Below are 16,335 nucleotides of genomic sequence, written 5' to 3' on the forward strand. Positions count from 1 at the left end.
ACCATATACTTACACCATGTACCAAATTTCAGCGGGATCGGATGAAATTTGCTTCTCTTGGAGGCTCCGCTAGCCAAATCGGGGGATCGGTTTATATGGGGGCTATATATAATTATGGACCTATGTGGATCAATTTTTGCGTAGTTGTTAGAGACCATATACTTATACCATCTACCAAATTTCAGCCGGATCGGATGAAATTAGCTTCTCTTTGAGGCTCCGCAAGCCAAATCTGGGGATCGGTTTATATGGGGGCTATATATAATTATGAACCGATGTGGACCAATTTATGCATGGTTGTTAGAGACCATATACCAACACCATGTACCAAATTTCAGCCGGATCGAATGAAATTTGCTTCTCTTAGAGGATCCGCAAGCCAAATTTGGGGGTCTGTTTATATGGAGGCTATACGTAAAAGTAGACCGATATGGCCCATTTACAATACCATTCGACCTACATCAATGGCAACTACTTGTGCCAAGTTTCAAGTCGATAGCTTGTTTCGTTCGGAAGTTAGCGTGATTTCCACAGACGGACGGAAAGCCGGACAGACGGACAGACGGACGGACGGACGGACGGACGGACGGACGGACGGACAGACGGACAGACGGACAGACGGACGGACATGCTTAGATCGACTCAGAATTTCACCACCACCCAGAATATATATATATACTTTATGGGGTCTTAGAGCAATACTTCGATGTGTTACAAATAGAATGATAAAGTTAATATACACTCATCCTATGGTGGAGGATATAAAAAATTCTGTAGGGGGTGATCATATTCCTCCTCTGCATGCAGATTACAAAAATTGGAAGCATTGACCCAAAAGGGACCAATTGCGGCCAATAGGAGAGGAATTGTTATTCATGAGAGCCTTATAGTCCGGACTTAACGCCAATTGATTATCATCTCTGATATTTTACTAATATCGCATCGAAATACTGGTCTCAGACCTCATTAAGTGTATACATTCTGAGTCGTGTTGAAATTCTGTATCGATCTAGCGATGTCCGATCATCTTCAGGTTGGTCTATTGAAATCACGCTAACTTCCGAACTAAACACTAATAGAAACAAGTATATACGGCCGTAAGTTCGGCCAGACCGAATCTTATGTACCCTCCACCATGGATTGCGTAGAAACTTCTACCAAAGACTGTCATCCACAATCGAATTACTTGGGTTGCGGTAACAATTGCCGATGGCAAGGTATCTTAAATTGTAAGTTAGTCCATACGGGGTATATATTAAACAAACAAAAAAGCCGATTAAATACGTATATAATTCAGTTTGACAAAATTATCTATAGAAATAACATTTTGACAAAATTATCTATAGAAATAAAATTTTGACAGAATTTTCTATGGAAATAAAATCTTGAAAAAACTACTTTTGCCAAGTTTCAAGTCGATAGCTTGTTTTATTTGGAAGTTAGCGTGATTTCAACAGATGGACGGACGGACGGACGGATATGCTTAGATCGACTCAGAATTTCACCACGACCCAAAATATATATATATATATATATATATATATATATATATATATATATATATATATATATATACTTTAAATATGGGGACTTAGAGCAATATTTCGATGTGTTACAAACGGAATGACAATGTTAATATACCCCCATCCTATGGTGGAGGGTATAAAACGTACGCTCCAAAATCGTGTACGGACGGTAACAAAATGAAGCGGAAATTAGCACGAAAAACCAAAACGGAATATCCGAGGTTTCGTCCACGACGAGGCTCACTTTTGGCTCAATGGGTGCGTAGATTAGCATATTTGTCAACTTTGGAGTGCAGATCAGCCAGAAACATTGCAAATCGAAATACTGGTCTCAGACCCCATAAAGTGTATACATTCTGGGTCGTGGAGAAATTCTGAGTCAATCTGGCGATGTCCGTCCATCTTCAGTTTGATCTATTGAAATCAAGCAAACTTCCCAACAAACACTAACAAAAAAATTACACTCCAAAATCGTGTACGGACGGTAACAAAATAAATGGGAAACGATCACTAAAAATCAAATCGGAATATTCGAGATTTCGTCCACGACGAAGCTCACTTTTGGCTCAATGGTTGTGTAGATTAGCAGATTTGTCAATTTTGGAGTACAGATCAGCCAGAAGCACTGCAAAAGCTACCAATGCATGCCGAAAAAGTCACAGTTTGGTGCAGTTTATGGAATGGTGGCATCATTGGTCCGTATTTCTTTAAAGATGATGGGAATCGTAACGTAATGGAGAGCGCTACCGTAAGATGTTATCCAAGTTTTGTGGTTACGGGAACGGTCAATTGGTCGCCTAGATCGTGAGATTTAACGCCTTTAGACTATTTTTTGGGGCTATGTTCAAGCTTATGTTCATACAAGCCCACTGCAATTGGTTCATCGGAAGACAACATTGAAGCATTAATTCGTGAGATACTGGTGTGAATAATATGCCAAAATTGAACGAAGCTGATCGATATTATTATCGATTAAAGTAAAGATTTCATGAATTTTGCTGGATTTTATCGGCTTTTGGGAAAATTTTCGTACAGCTCTTAAAAAATTACCCTTTATATATAGCCACCAACCAACCCCCATATGTGATATCTAGACCATGAAGGAACAATGAGATTCGGTCTAGTCGAAATTTCGGCCGTATATACTTGTTCTTCTAATCCTCCTAGTTTAGTTTAGCTGGATGCATACCATAGTCTCTCTCTTAGATGTATTTTGTGAATTCCTTTTCTTTATCACATGGCAATCCTGGCGAGGAGCATAGTTCAAGAAATCAAGTGCTACTTCTGACAAAATTTTGTTGTTGTCAATGTTGTTGTTGTGGTTTTGGCATTGTATTGTCCTTCCTTGTGTTTGTTATCTTGGCGGATTTCAATACATCATTGATGATTTGGTATTCAAAATACGAAGGGAACGCAAGAAAAACCAACGACAGAGAAGAAGATTATGCACAATGACCTTTCAATGCAAAGTAGCTGAAATTTTTCCTTTTGTTAAAATTCAACTTTGCCCATTTGTATGATATGGACCAACGAACGAACTACAGATGCTGATGATTATGATGAAGTTCAAAATAATGATACACAAAAAAGCCCTTTTTCTGTGAAGTAGGCATCTCTTATTAGGTCTCACAAAAGAAAAAATCTCAACAGACAAAAAAAAACCCAATACTCCAAAGATAGAGAACAAAAATGTTGATTTTGATGCTTGTTATCTTGAAGACCAAAAAAAAAGGCTTGAGCTAGGTTGGCTGATTTCAAGAATTGTCAACCTGTCCCCACAAGTTGAATGAACTTTAAGTCAAATCTGTCCGTATGACCATATATTTATCCACATTCAGATTTTGGTTGGTTGGCGAGTGATTTATAGATGTCTTCATGGTAACATATGAGATGCATTACAATAACACGGCCTTACCTTCTTAGCACCAATGCTTGGTTGGTTGGTAGACAGGAATTCATCCTCAACTCAAGACCATGGCCAAAACGACCTCTCCAAGACGAGGTAATAGATCTGATAGCTGATGGTGGCGGTGAGGGGGCTTTTGGGTTTTTGTCCCCACATGGTCACAATTGTATGCATATTCGTCTGCATATCTCATCATTCTATCAAGCCATTCCCTCTTGCCTGTCTGCCAGATTTTCTTGGGTTGGTTTGCCTAGGAAACCTTATCGATTTCATACATGTCACTTGTGTAGAAAATGATTTATTATCCAAATTTGTTAGATTTGTTGCTTAAGATTCTTTACACTTAGACCCTAGACCTGTACTCGGGTTACAGCACTTGCAGTGCAATGCCTTGGTTTGGGCCTCTTGCAGAGGCCATATGAAAAAGAAAAAGGATTGGTTGTTTAACTCTCTAAACTGTTTTTAATTATCTTGATAAAGAAACAAAAGAAACAACAAAAAAACGAGAATTCTATTTGGTTTTCCTTAATATTAGATGGAATTATGTCTTTGACCAAACCTCAGAGGAAAAAGACAAATGATTTCATAAGACATGACAAACGATTTAAATTTTGTGTTACTGAGGTGTTTTCTCTTTTTTTTTGGAAAATTCTTTGCCATGGACAAATTTTAATTGTTTCTTATTACAACGGAAACAGGTTGTCATAGGGCTTTTGAGTCGGTTTAGAATTTTTCAGATAGTCTACCATAACAAGAATCTTTATAAAGAGGAAATTCGTTGAACAGATATAATCTTTTTTGTTTGGAACGTGTAAACTCACCCATCTTTAACCATGGCAATTACTCAAAATTGTCTAAAGGGTTAAGGTTTCAATCAATTTATTTCTATGGAATATGTCAATCCATTATAAGGGACTTTGTCATTTCTTGTAAATATAATACGAGTACTATACAAGATAATTTTGTGATTAGCATTCTTGGGGAAGTTCAATCTTAAGAAAACATAGATAGTTTCTATTAACATTCATCGGAATTTTAAGGCTTCCCATCACTGTATTTTATTCATACTCTTTTGCCTACCAGAAATATTAATTTCAGACCTCATAATGTATATAAGGTTAGCCGAAACGAAGTGTTGAACTCCGTTCTCCAAAATTTAATATTAGCGCTAAGGTTTGAATAATTTTAATTACTCTCCTTCTTTATTTTCTTTTACTTCATTGCTGAATTTTGGTACATGGTGTTAGTATGTGGTCTCTAACAACAACGAAAAAATTGGTCCACATCGGCCCATAATTATAAATAGCCCCCATATAAACCGATCCCCAGATTTGACCTCCGGAGCTCTTGGAGGAGCAAACTCATCCAATCCGGTTGAAATTTGGTACGTGGTGAAATTTGGTACATTGCGCTAGTATATGGCCGCTAACAACCATGCCAAAATTGGTCCATATCGGTCTATAGTTATATATAGTCGATCCCCAAAAATAATATACCAAAATTTTATTTCTATAGAAAATTTTGTCGAAATTTTATTACTATAGACAATTTTGTCAAAATTGTATTACTATACAAAATTTTGTCAAGATTTTATTTCTATAGAAAATTTTGTCAAAATTTTATTTATATAAAAAATTTTGTCAAACTGAATTATATGCGTATTTAATCGACCTTTTTATGCCCTTCACCATAGGATGAGGTATATTAACTTTGTTATTCCGTTGGCAACACATCGAAATATTGCTCTAAGACCCCATAAAATATATTTATTCTGCATCGTGGTGAAATTTGGCTTGAGGATCCTCTAAGAGAAGCAAATTTCATCCGATCCGGCTGAAATTTAGTACATGGTGAAATTTGACCATGGTTGTTATGGTCTCTAACAACCATGCAAAAATTGATCCACATCGGTCAATAATTATATAAAGCCCCATATAAACCGATCTCCAGATACAGTTTGCGGAGCCTCTAAGAGAAGCAAATTTCATCCGATCCGGCTGAAATTTGGTACATGGTGTTAGTTTATGGTCTCTAACAACCATACAAAAACTGGTCCAGATCGGGCCATAAATATATATAGCCCCATATAAACCGATTCCCAGAATCGGCTTGCGGAGCCTCTAAGAGAAGTAAATTTCATCCGATGCGGCTGACATTTGGTACATGGTAGTAGTATATAGTCTCTAAGAACCATTCAAAAATTGGTCCATATCAGTCCATAATTATATATAGCCCCTATAGAAACCGATCCCCAGATTTGAACTCCGGAGCCACTTGGACGAGCAAAATTCATCCGATCCGGTTGAAATTTACAACGTGGTGTTAATATATGGCCGCTAATAACCAAACCAAAAATGGTCCATATCGGTCGATAGTTATATATAGCCGATCCCCAATCACACAAAAATTGGTCCATATCGGTTCATAATCATGCTTGCCACTCGAGCAAAAATAATCAAGCAAAATTTTATTTCTATAGAAAATTTTGTCAAAATTTTATTCCTACAGAAAATATTGTCGAAATTTTATTCCTATAGAAAATTTTGTCAAATTTTATTTCTATAGAAAATTTTGGCAAAATTTTAATTCTAAAGAGAATGTTGTCAAAATTTTAATTCTAAAGAGAATGTTGTCAAAATTTTAAATCTTTTGAAAATTTTGCTAAAATTTTATTTCTATAGAAAATTTTGTTGTAGGTGTAATAAGTAAATGCATAAATGATTTCTATAGACAATTTTATCAAATTTTTATTACTATAGAAAATTTTGTTAAAATCGTATTTCTGTAGAAAATTTTGTCCAAATTTTATTTCTATAGAAAATGTTGTCAAAATTTTATTTTGTCAAAATTTTATTTCTATAGAAAATTTTGTCAAACTTTATTATATACGTATTTAATGGGCCATTTTAAGTTTAATATATACCACGTATGGACTACGTGCACAGAAAAAAATATCACCAAAATATTTCCAATTAAAAAGTTAATTGAAGTTAAAACTTTTTTCAATTAATAAATTAATTGGTACAATTAACTTTTTAATCAAGATAGAAACAATAAATTAATTAAGTCAATTGTTGAAAATTTTAAAATTTTTAATCAAAAAGTTAATTGATACAATTAACTTTTAATCAAATTCGGAAGACTAACTCAGTTAAAAAAGTGATGAATATTTTTTTAAATTTTTAATTAAAATTTCTTTTCAGACAATCAATTTCCAAATAAAAATTCTAAGCCAATTCAGAATGTAATTGAAAATAGTTACCTTTTATTAATTAATAAATTAATTGAGTTTTGCAATCAACATCAATTAAATTTTTAATTGAATCAATTAAAAAATTAATTGAAATTTGGTAATGAAATCAATCAAGAATTTTTTCTATGCCCAATTAAAACTGTGATTGATACTATCATTTTCGTGATTGAAGACATTTCAATTAAAAAATTAATTGGATCAATTAATTTTGTGATTAGGAAGTTTTAAGACACCTTGTTATCGGCAAAAGTTACCGCAACCCAAGTAATTCGATTGTGGATGGCAGTCTGCAGTAGAAGTTTCTACGCAATCCATGGCGGAGGGTACATAGGCCGTATATAATTGTTTTTTTTTTTTTTTTTTTTTTTTGAAATGTCTATTCTCTTGGTTCCGAATGTCTATTCTCTTTACTCCGAATACTCATTCTAATAATCAAATTAAATAATATTTAGAATTTGTGTTCACAAATAGGGTGGTTTGTAATTATTTGCAATCTGCTAGTAACCGATTTTCACCCTTAAGATAAGGCCCGGCCGATGTTCTATCGTATTTAGTTGATTTCAACACGAACATGTACCATTCCAGTTATTAATCAATTTTTATGTTATTTTTAGTAAAGATTTCTTGCCGTGTTTCGCCAATTCATGACAAAGGGTACTGCCAACTGGTAGTTGATAAAACTGCCAAAAGGAGGTTGGCAATAAATTCGATTGTCACAACCAATCTGTATTCTCTGTGTATTTAAAATTTTATAAAAAAAACGTTTCAGATTAGCTTATTCCAATCCTGGAATGAAGTCGCCTAATCGCGCCAGTCATCTTTTTTCATAACGAAAATCTCATAAAGAATGACCAACGACCGGTATGATCGATATAACGACCAACTTAATTTAGTTTTAAGCGTATCAAAGTCGTTTCAAAATATTTCCCATGGATGTATGTTTGCTCAAATAAATTGTACAACAAAAATTACAAATTTGTATAATTAATTTTCAAATGGAATAAATCTTATTACTCCTCTAACACATTGCCAATAATTATTAGCATTTACCATTTCGAGTGTATTCAACTACTTGGACATTTTCTTAGTTCTAAAAATTAATTTGTAAAATCGAATGTTCACGTCCACACCATTAATCTTCATATCGTTAATAATAATGTAACCGAAAATTGACAAAATAACAATGTACCCAGAATATCCACTAGGTATACAGACGGACACTCAGTTACAAACAGCTCTCAAACATAACAACAATGCTAACAGTATTACACAATGCAATTATAAGCCGATGACCAAACCAACAACAACAAGGAATTCAACATACAGATTTCCAGTGGAAAATGCAAATATACAAACATTCAAATGTCCATATATCAATGAACATTTGAATATACAAGTATACAATATTAACATTGAAGGGATATCACAGCAATTAAGGACTAAATGTCCTTCGGTGTGACAATTTTAATGTCTGTCCATCGTCATGTTTCATTCACATGTGTTCTTGCGATTGAGCCAGCCTTTTGCGGATAACCAACCCCACAAATAGGGTGAACCTCTAGAGAAATTGTATATTATACAATTGCAATATGTATAAGATGCAGATACACTGTGAAAATAAATTAGAAAATTTGAAATTTTTATTTTATAACAAATAAGTGCATATTACGAAAAGATCTGTCACGTCGAATACGAATGAATTCAAACCTGGGGATCAGTTTATTTGTGAGTTATTTATAATATTGCACAGATATATACAAATTCTTGCATGGTATCAAGCGAATGCATACTGGCATCAGGGATGAGATTTGCTCCTCCAGAAACACCAAGAAGTCAAATCTGGGGATCGATTTATATACACGGAAAAAAACATTGACTTAATATCAAGAACTATGCAACCTAATTTTACGATTTGCAATTTAAAAAATATTGAGGACTATTTCTTTAAAATAAAGATAAATACGGCCGTAAGTTCGGCCAGGCCGAACCTTATGTACCCTCCATCATGGATTGCGTAGAAACTTCATCTAAACACTGCCATCCACAATCGAATTACTTAAGTTGCGGTAACGCTTGCCAATGGCAAGGTATCTTAAATCCTCCTAACACCATCTTCTAAATTGTATGTAAGTCCATACGTGGATATATTAAATCAAAAAAGATCGATCCAATACGTATATAATTCAGTTTGACAAAGTAGACATAAAATTTTGACAAAATTTTCTACAGAAATAAAATTTTAACAAAATTTTCTATAGAAATAAAATTTTCACAAAATTTTCTATAGAAATAAAAATTTTGACAAAATTTTCTATAGAAAGAAAATTTTGACAAAAATTTCTACAGAAATAAAATGTTAACAAAATTTTCTATAGAAATAAACTTTTGACAAAATTTTCTATAGAAATAAAATCTTGGTAGATTATTTTTGGCTCGAGTGGCAACCATGATTATGAACCGAATAAAATTTGAACAAAATTTTCTATAGAAATAAAATTTTGACAAAATTTTCTATAGAAATAAAATTTTGACAATGATGAAAATTTTATTATGAACCGAATAAAATTTTAACAAAATTTTCTCTAGAAATAAAATTTTGACAAAATGTTTTATAGAAATAAAATTTTGACAAAATTTTCTATAGAAATAAAATTTTGGTAGATTATTTTTGGCTCTAGTGGCAACCATGATTATGAACCGATATGGACCAATTTTTGTGTGATTGATCTAATTTTGGTATGATTGTTAACGACCATATACTAACACCACGTGCCTAATTTGAACCGGATCGGATGAATTTTGCTCCTCCAAGAGGCTCCGGAGGTCAAATCTGGGGCTATATATAATTATGGACCAATAGGGGCCAATTCTGGCACGGTTGTTAAAGATCATATACTAACACCATGTTCCAAATTACAACCGGATTGGATGAAATTTGCTTCTCTTGGAGACTTCGCAAGCCAAATCTGGGGATCTGTTTATATGGGGGTTATATATAATTATGAACCGATGTGGACCAATTTTTGCATGGTTGTTAGAGACCATATACCAATATCATGTACCAAATTTCAGGCGGATTGGATGAAATTTGCTTCTCTTGGAGACTTCGCAAGCCAAATCTGGGAATCGGTTTATATGGGGGCTATATATAATTATGATCCGATGTGGACCAATTTTTGCACGGTTGTTAGAGACCATATACCAATACCATGTACCAAATTTCAGCCGGATCGGATGCAATTTGCTCCTCTTTGAGGCTTCGCAAGACAAATCTGGAGATCGGTTTATATGGGGTCTATATATAATTATGGACCGATGTAGACCAATTTTTTCATGGTTGTTAGAGACCATATACCGACATCATGTACCAAATTTCAGCCGGATCGGATGAAATTTGCTTCTCTTTGAGGCTCCACAAGCCAAATCTGAGGGTCCCTTTATACGGGGGCTATACGTAAATGTGGACCGATATGGCCCATTTTCAATACCATCTTACCTACATCGATAACAACTACTTGTGCCAAGTTTTAAGTCGATAGCTTGTTTCGTTCGGAAGTTAGCGTGATTTCAACAGACGGACGGACGAACAGACATGCTTAGATCGACTCAGAATTTCACCTTTACTTTACGGGGTCTTAGAGCAATATTTCGATGTGTTACAAACGGAACGACAAAGTTAATATACCCCCATCCTATGATGGAGGGTATAATAAAGGTATATATTTATATATAAAGTTTAAATTTATATATAAAATTACTCTAAAAAAATTTATCATTTCATTTTGGACACGAATCCTTGAACTTTTCATGCCATCTTTAAAGTCGTATGTCTTCAAAGTAAATCAAAATTCCTTTAAGTGAAGAAAATCATTTTTGATGTAAAGAATTATATTTAAATTATTGAATCTTCAGATTAAAAGCAAAAAAGCTTCAACTATAGACTAAGACCCACTTTAAAGATTGTAACTTTGTGGTTCAAGTTTGAATACAAGTACACTTTTTAGTTAAGGAGCTATATAATTATGGACACATATTTGCAATACAATCCAATCTACAACAGCCAAGTTGACAAGTTTCAAGCCTTTCGATCTGAAGTTGGCGTGGTTTGAACAGACGGACGGACATCGATCGATTGGCATAGAATCACCATGGCCAAGGGTATATATACTATTACTCAACCTATGGTGAAGGGTATAAAACTAATATACTACCGTAACTGCTTATAAGATTTAGTTTCTAAATTATTGCAAACTTTTACCATAATAAAATAAAATTTCCAAATATTTGTCCAAGTGTATTGTGTAATACATGTCGCAAAATCTTGTAAAACGTATAAAGTATAAAACTGACATTTTCAACCTTTAAGTAGGATAGCCGAAGTTACCTAAAGGATAAAATACCGTAAGAGTATGAGAATATTTTCCAAATATCCACCACAATTTGTGGTCGCTGAGGGTCGAATGGTTTGTAAGATAATTGCATGGAAATAACATTAAAAAAATGATTTCCTAGTGGATACCCACAGTGGGAAACTAATATGAGTACATGTACGTTTGGCTAAATGATAGAATAGTCTTCTAAGGACTATCCCTGCAACAAATGGATTAATTTAATATCTACACACAAAAAACTAATTTGGTGTGGCAAACAATTTATTTGGCACTATCAGAATCTAACCAATTCCGGAAATCAAATCTGGGGATCGGTTTATATGAGGGCTATATATAATTATGGACCGATATACACCAATTTACACATGGTTGTTAGATACCACGTACTTACACCTCGTACCAAATTTCAACGGGACCGGACCATGCAACCTATATGGCCCATTTGCAATACCATCTGACCTACATCAATAACTGCTACTTATGCCAAGTTTAAAGTCGATAGCTTGTTTCGGTCGAGAGTTAGCGTGATTTCAACAGACAGACGGACGGACATGCTTAGATCGACTCAGAATTTTACCACGACCCAGAATATATGTAATTTATGGGGTCTTAGAGCTATATTTCGATGTGTTACAAACGGAATGACAAAGTTAATATACCCCCCATCCTATGGTGGAGGGTATAAAAACAGTTTCAATTAAAAATGTTAATAGTGCACGAAGATCCCTTTTTCCAGCAAAATTCTCTTCAGTGATGAGGTGCATTTTTGGTTGAATTGATATGTCAACAAGCTAAATTGCCGTATTTGGAGCAAAGATAGTGCACACGCCGATCGAGAATTACCAATGCATTTCGATAAATGTAATGTTTGATGCGCTATATGGGCTGGTCCTTATTTCTTTAAAAATGAGGAAGTACGACGCGTTACCGTGAATGGAAATCGATACAGAATCATGATCAATGAATTCAAAACTTTACGATATGGATGTAAATGAAATGTGGTCTCAACAAGATGGTGCCTCTTGTCATACTGCGGGCGAAATAATGAACTTATTGAAAGGACATTTCAACGACAACATTATTTCCAGAAATGGACCGGTGAATTGGTCTCAGCGTTAGTGTGACTTGACGCTAATCGATTATTTTTTATGGGGAATTGGCCTCAGCGTTAGTGTGACTTGACGCTACTCGATTATTTTTTTGTGGGGATACCTGAAGTCATTGGTTTACGTGGATAAACCAGCAACGATTGACGTTATGGAAATCAATTATGGACCGATCCCGATAAAATTTTGCAAAAACTGAGTACCCTACTTATTATCCTTTTGCTGGCCAAAGTTCAGGCTTCCAATTAAAACCCTATATAAACCGATGCCCAGATTTAATTTCGAGGCTTCTTTGAGGATCAAATATCATCCGACCTGGTTAAACTTTGATACGTGATGTCAGTGTATGCCTTATAACAACATATGTTATGAATTGATCCATATCGCTCAACAATTACACTGTGACGCAAAATGCAACTTTTTGTCTCTAAACAAAAAATAACTTATCCCAGTCGAAAGTACTCGATGAGAGTAGAAAAGTAATTTGTGGATTTTGCAAGATTGGTTGCCGTTTGTCTTTTATGAGTCTCTAAAGTTTTGTCGCCAAATTCGGTTTTGAGCATTTTTTTTGCAATTTTCCTATGACCATAGCTCAAAATATTCTGTAAATTCATTTTTGAGATATTAAGCAAAGTTGTAGCTCTTGACTCGGACAACAAAAATGCCGAATATATTAAGTCGGAAAATATTCATCTTCATGTTCAAAATCTCAATAAAATGACCACTTTTATCAACGATTTTTTCGGTTTTCCGACATAATATATTCAACATTTTTGTTGGCTGAGTCAAGAGCTACAACTTTACTCAATACCTCAAAAATGAATTCACAGCATTTCTCGAGCTATGGTCATACGAAAACTGCAAAAAAGTGCTCAAAACCGAATTTGGCAACAAAACTTTAGAGGCTCATAAAAGTCGAACGGCAACAAATCTTGCAAAATCGAGACATTACTTTTCTTCTCTCATCGAGTACTTTCCGCTGGGATAAGTGATTTTTTGTTTGGAATTTTTGTGTAGTACTGTGTTATCTATACACTGAAAAAAATATTGTCGTGAGGTCAAAGATTTCATGTCTTTAAAATACGAATACAAATTTTGCTTAGCATAGAAGACGCATTTCTCTAAAGTAAAGTTATTTTCCTTGTCCAAAAGTCGATAAACTTTTCAATGAAGTCATATTGTCATTATAATTAAGTGATTTGACTTAAAAATGGGTATCTTAACATGAAAGAAAAATTTATAGGCTAAGGTCAACTTGACTTTAATAATTCAGAAAAATTCTTTAAATTTAATGAAATTGTCTTTAAATTTGTTGTCTTTTTGCATCTTGACTACAAAGCAAAAAATCGTTCAAATATAGGACATGTTTTTCAAAACTTTATTTTAAAGAAGTTTTTTACTTCAAACATAGCATAATTTCTACTAGAAGTCGAGTCCTAATTTGGAAAATAAAGTTGCCGTTAACTCGTTTTTAAAGGACTTTGATAGCATATGGAGAAAAAAAAGCTGAGAAAGCGAAAAATTAAAATTTGCTTCCTAGAAGCAAGTACACAAAGCCTAAATTTAAAAGAGAATTGTGTCTTAAAAGTATCCTTACTTGTATTCTCCGCTTCTTTGGCTCGGAATCAATACCAAATTTTTTAAAGTAAAGACAAAATCTTTGGAACCGAGTATGCTTTTTTTCAGTGTAGCCACCATCTAATCTGACTTCCAGTTTTAACTCAGGATCCTCTTGGAGGAGAAAATTCCATGCACTCCGGTTGAAATTGGCTTTGTAATATCAGCATAGGCTCTCTAAAAATCATGCAAAAATTGGACTATATCGGTCCATAATCTATATATATATAAAATTCAATCTATGTTTGTTTATTTGTTTGTTTGTTTGTTTGTTTGTATGTTCCGAGTTGGCTCCGAAACGGCTGAACCGATTTACTTGAAACTTTCAGAGATCGTAGGGGGCGTTCATGTGGTGAAAATAGGGTACCTCATTTTTTTACACCTGGTCGCGATTTGCTTGAAATTTTCATTGAAGGTTGGGTTTGGTATCTAGACAAAGATCCGCTACTTTATATTTCGATATTTGGTGGCGGAGGGGGACCTCCCCTTTGTTCGACTTTTTTTTAAAGTACAGTGAAAAAACTAAAATTCTCTAAATTATCTGAGATTTACAGAGCACATGCGGTGAGGTTATGGAATTAATATGGGGTACCGATGGTTTCATATGTGGACGGGGAGGGGGACCTCCCCCTTGCCCTACTTTTTTAAACTTGGAACAAAATTATGCGATTTGCTTGAAATTTTCATTGAATGTTGGGGTTGGCATCTAGACAAAAATCCGCTACATTATTTTTCGATATTTGGTCGGGGAGGGGGACCACCACTTTGCCCGACTTTTTTTTTAAAGTACAGTGAAAACAAAACTAAACTCCCCCGTCTGAGATTTTACGGAAAAAATGGGTGAGGTTATGAAATTTATATCAGGTTCCTGATTTTTTAATAAAAATAAAAGGGCATAAAGAGACATACGCTTCTCTTATGTACATACAGAAAAACAATTAAACTTTACCGAGTTACTTGAAATTTACAGAGGACTGGGGAGAGAGAGGTTACGATATTAATTGTTGATACCTGATTTTGTGATATTTGGTCGGAAGAGAGCCCGCCTCTGTAGGCTTATAATTTGCTTGACATTTTCTGGGACGTTTACAAAAGATACGCTACATCACTTTTCGATATTTGGTCGGGGAGGAAGTCCTCGTCTAAAACTTCAAAAAAAATCTTAAGTTTTCTTGAAATTTACAAAGGCAGTGGGGGAAGGTTATGAACGAAGAGGCAACCTTCCTTGCCCCAACTTTGAAGGAAAGTTTCAATAATTTTCAGGGAAGGTTAGGGGTGCTATTCACTACAGTGTTTGTCGATATTGTATCGGGGAAAGTGACGTCCCTTTAAAACAATAGAGCAAAATTTGAACATCTCCGATCTACTTGAAATTTACAGGGAACGTGGGAGGAGGTCATTAAATTTATACATGATTTTTAAATTAGTATATGATTTTTCGATATCTGGTTGGGGAAGGGGAAAATTGAAATAAACTTTATCGATTCACTTCGATAGAATGTATAGGGACCTTTGAGTAGTTCTGAGATTAATATAGGGTACGTGATAGTCCGATATCAGGTCGGAGTGGAGCCAAGGTGGGAGGTGAGAGGGTTCACTTTTGTCCTTTTTTTTCTTAAATTGAAATTAGATGGTTGTCCGTAAATGGGAACTCGGTACATAATTTTATGATTTTTGCAAAGGCTTCTGCCAGACTTCTTTTTAGTAAAGAACTTAAATTTACATGAAATTGGCAGAGGGTGCATCATTTTCCAACATTTTAGCAAATGTTAATGTGGTAAAATTGTTTACTACTTTTGCTTTTTCCGATTTATTAGATGGGAAACAGTAATTCTTTGTATGTTATTATAATATAGTGCTTAATTTTCAAATATGTTGAGGAGAAGGATACCTTTCATTGACAAACCACACTTAAAATTCACAAGAAATGTAGAAGTTTGTCCAACTACTTGAATACAGAACATTTTTTAAGACGAACCATTTTACATATGCATATCTGCCGTATTTGTACCTATAAACGAGAGAGCAAGTAGTCCGATCTGTTTGAAAGAATTCAAATCTTTTCGAATTTGTTTTCAGCACGAAGGATATGGTTGACTAAGTTAACGCAAAATGTTCCTACAAATACGCTTTGGAAGGCGCAGCGAAGCGGGCCGGGTTACGCTAGTTATATATATATATATAGACCTCATATAAACCGATCCCCAGTTTTAACTTCCGCAACCTCTTGAAGGATCGACTTATATCCGATCCGGTTGAAAATTGGTGCTTGATTTTTGTATATGTTTTTTTAAAGCATACAAAACTTGGTCCATAAAGACACTACTGGAAATGGATAAACCTCAGGACCGGTACATGACTAGTTTCTGGTGTTTATGGATTACCCGCTCTCACTTCTGGTCAAAAATTATGGAGGGAACCCGTCACTTTAATGTGGATTTGCCATTGACGGCATATATTTACACTTTAGGATACGACACTGACTCATTGCAAAGGACACGTCTTGAGACTACCCCAAAGACAGGTTCTCATGACC

Source organism: Haematobia irritans, chromosome 5 (assembly GCF_050003625.1).
Source record: "Haematobia irritans isolate KBUSLIRL chromosome 5, ASM5000362v1, whole genome shotgun sequence".
NCBI classification, from domain to species: Eukaryota; Metazoa; Arthropoda; class Insecta; order Diptera; family Muscidae; genus Haematobia; species Haematobia irritans.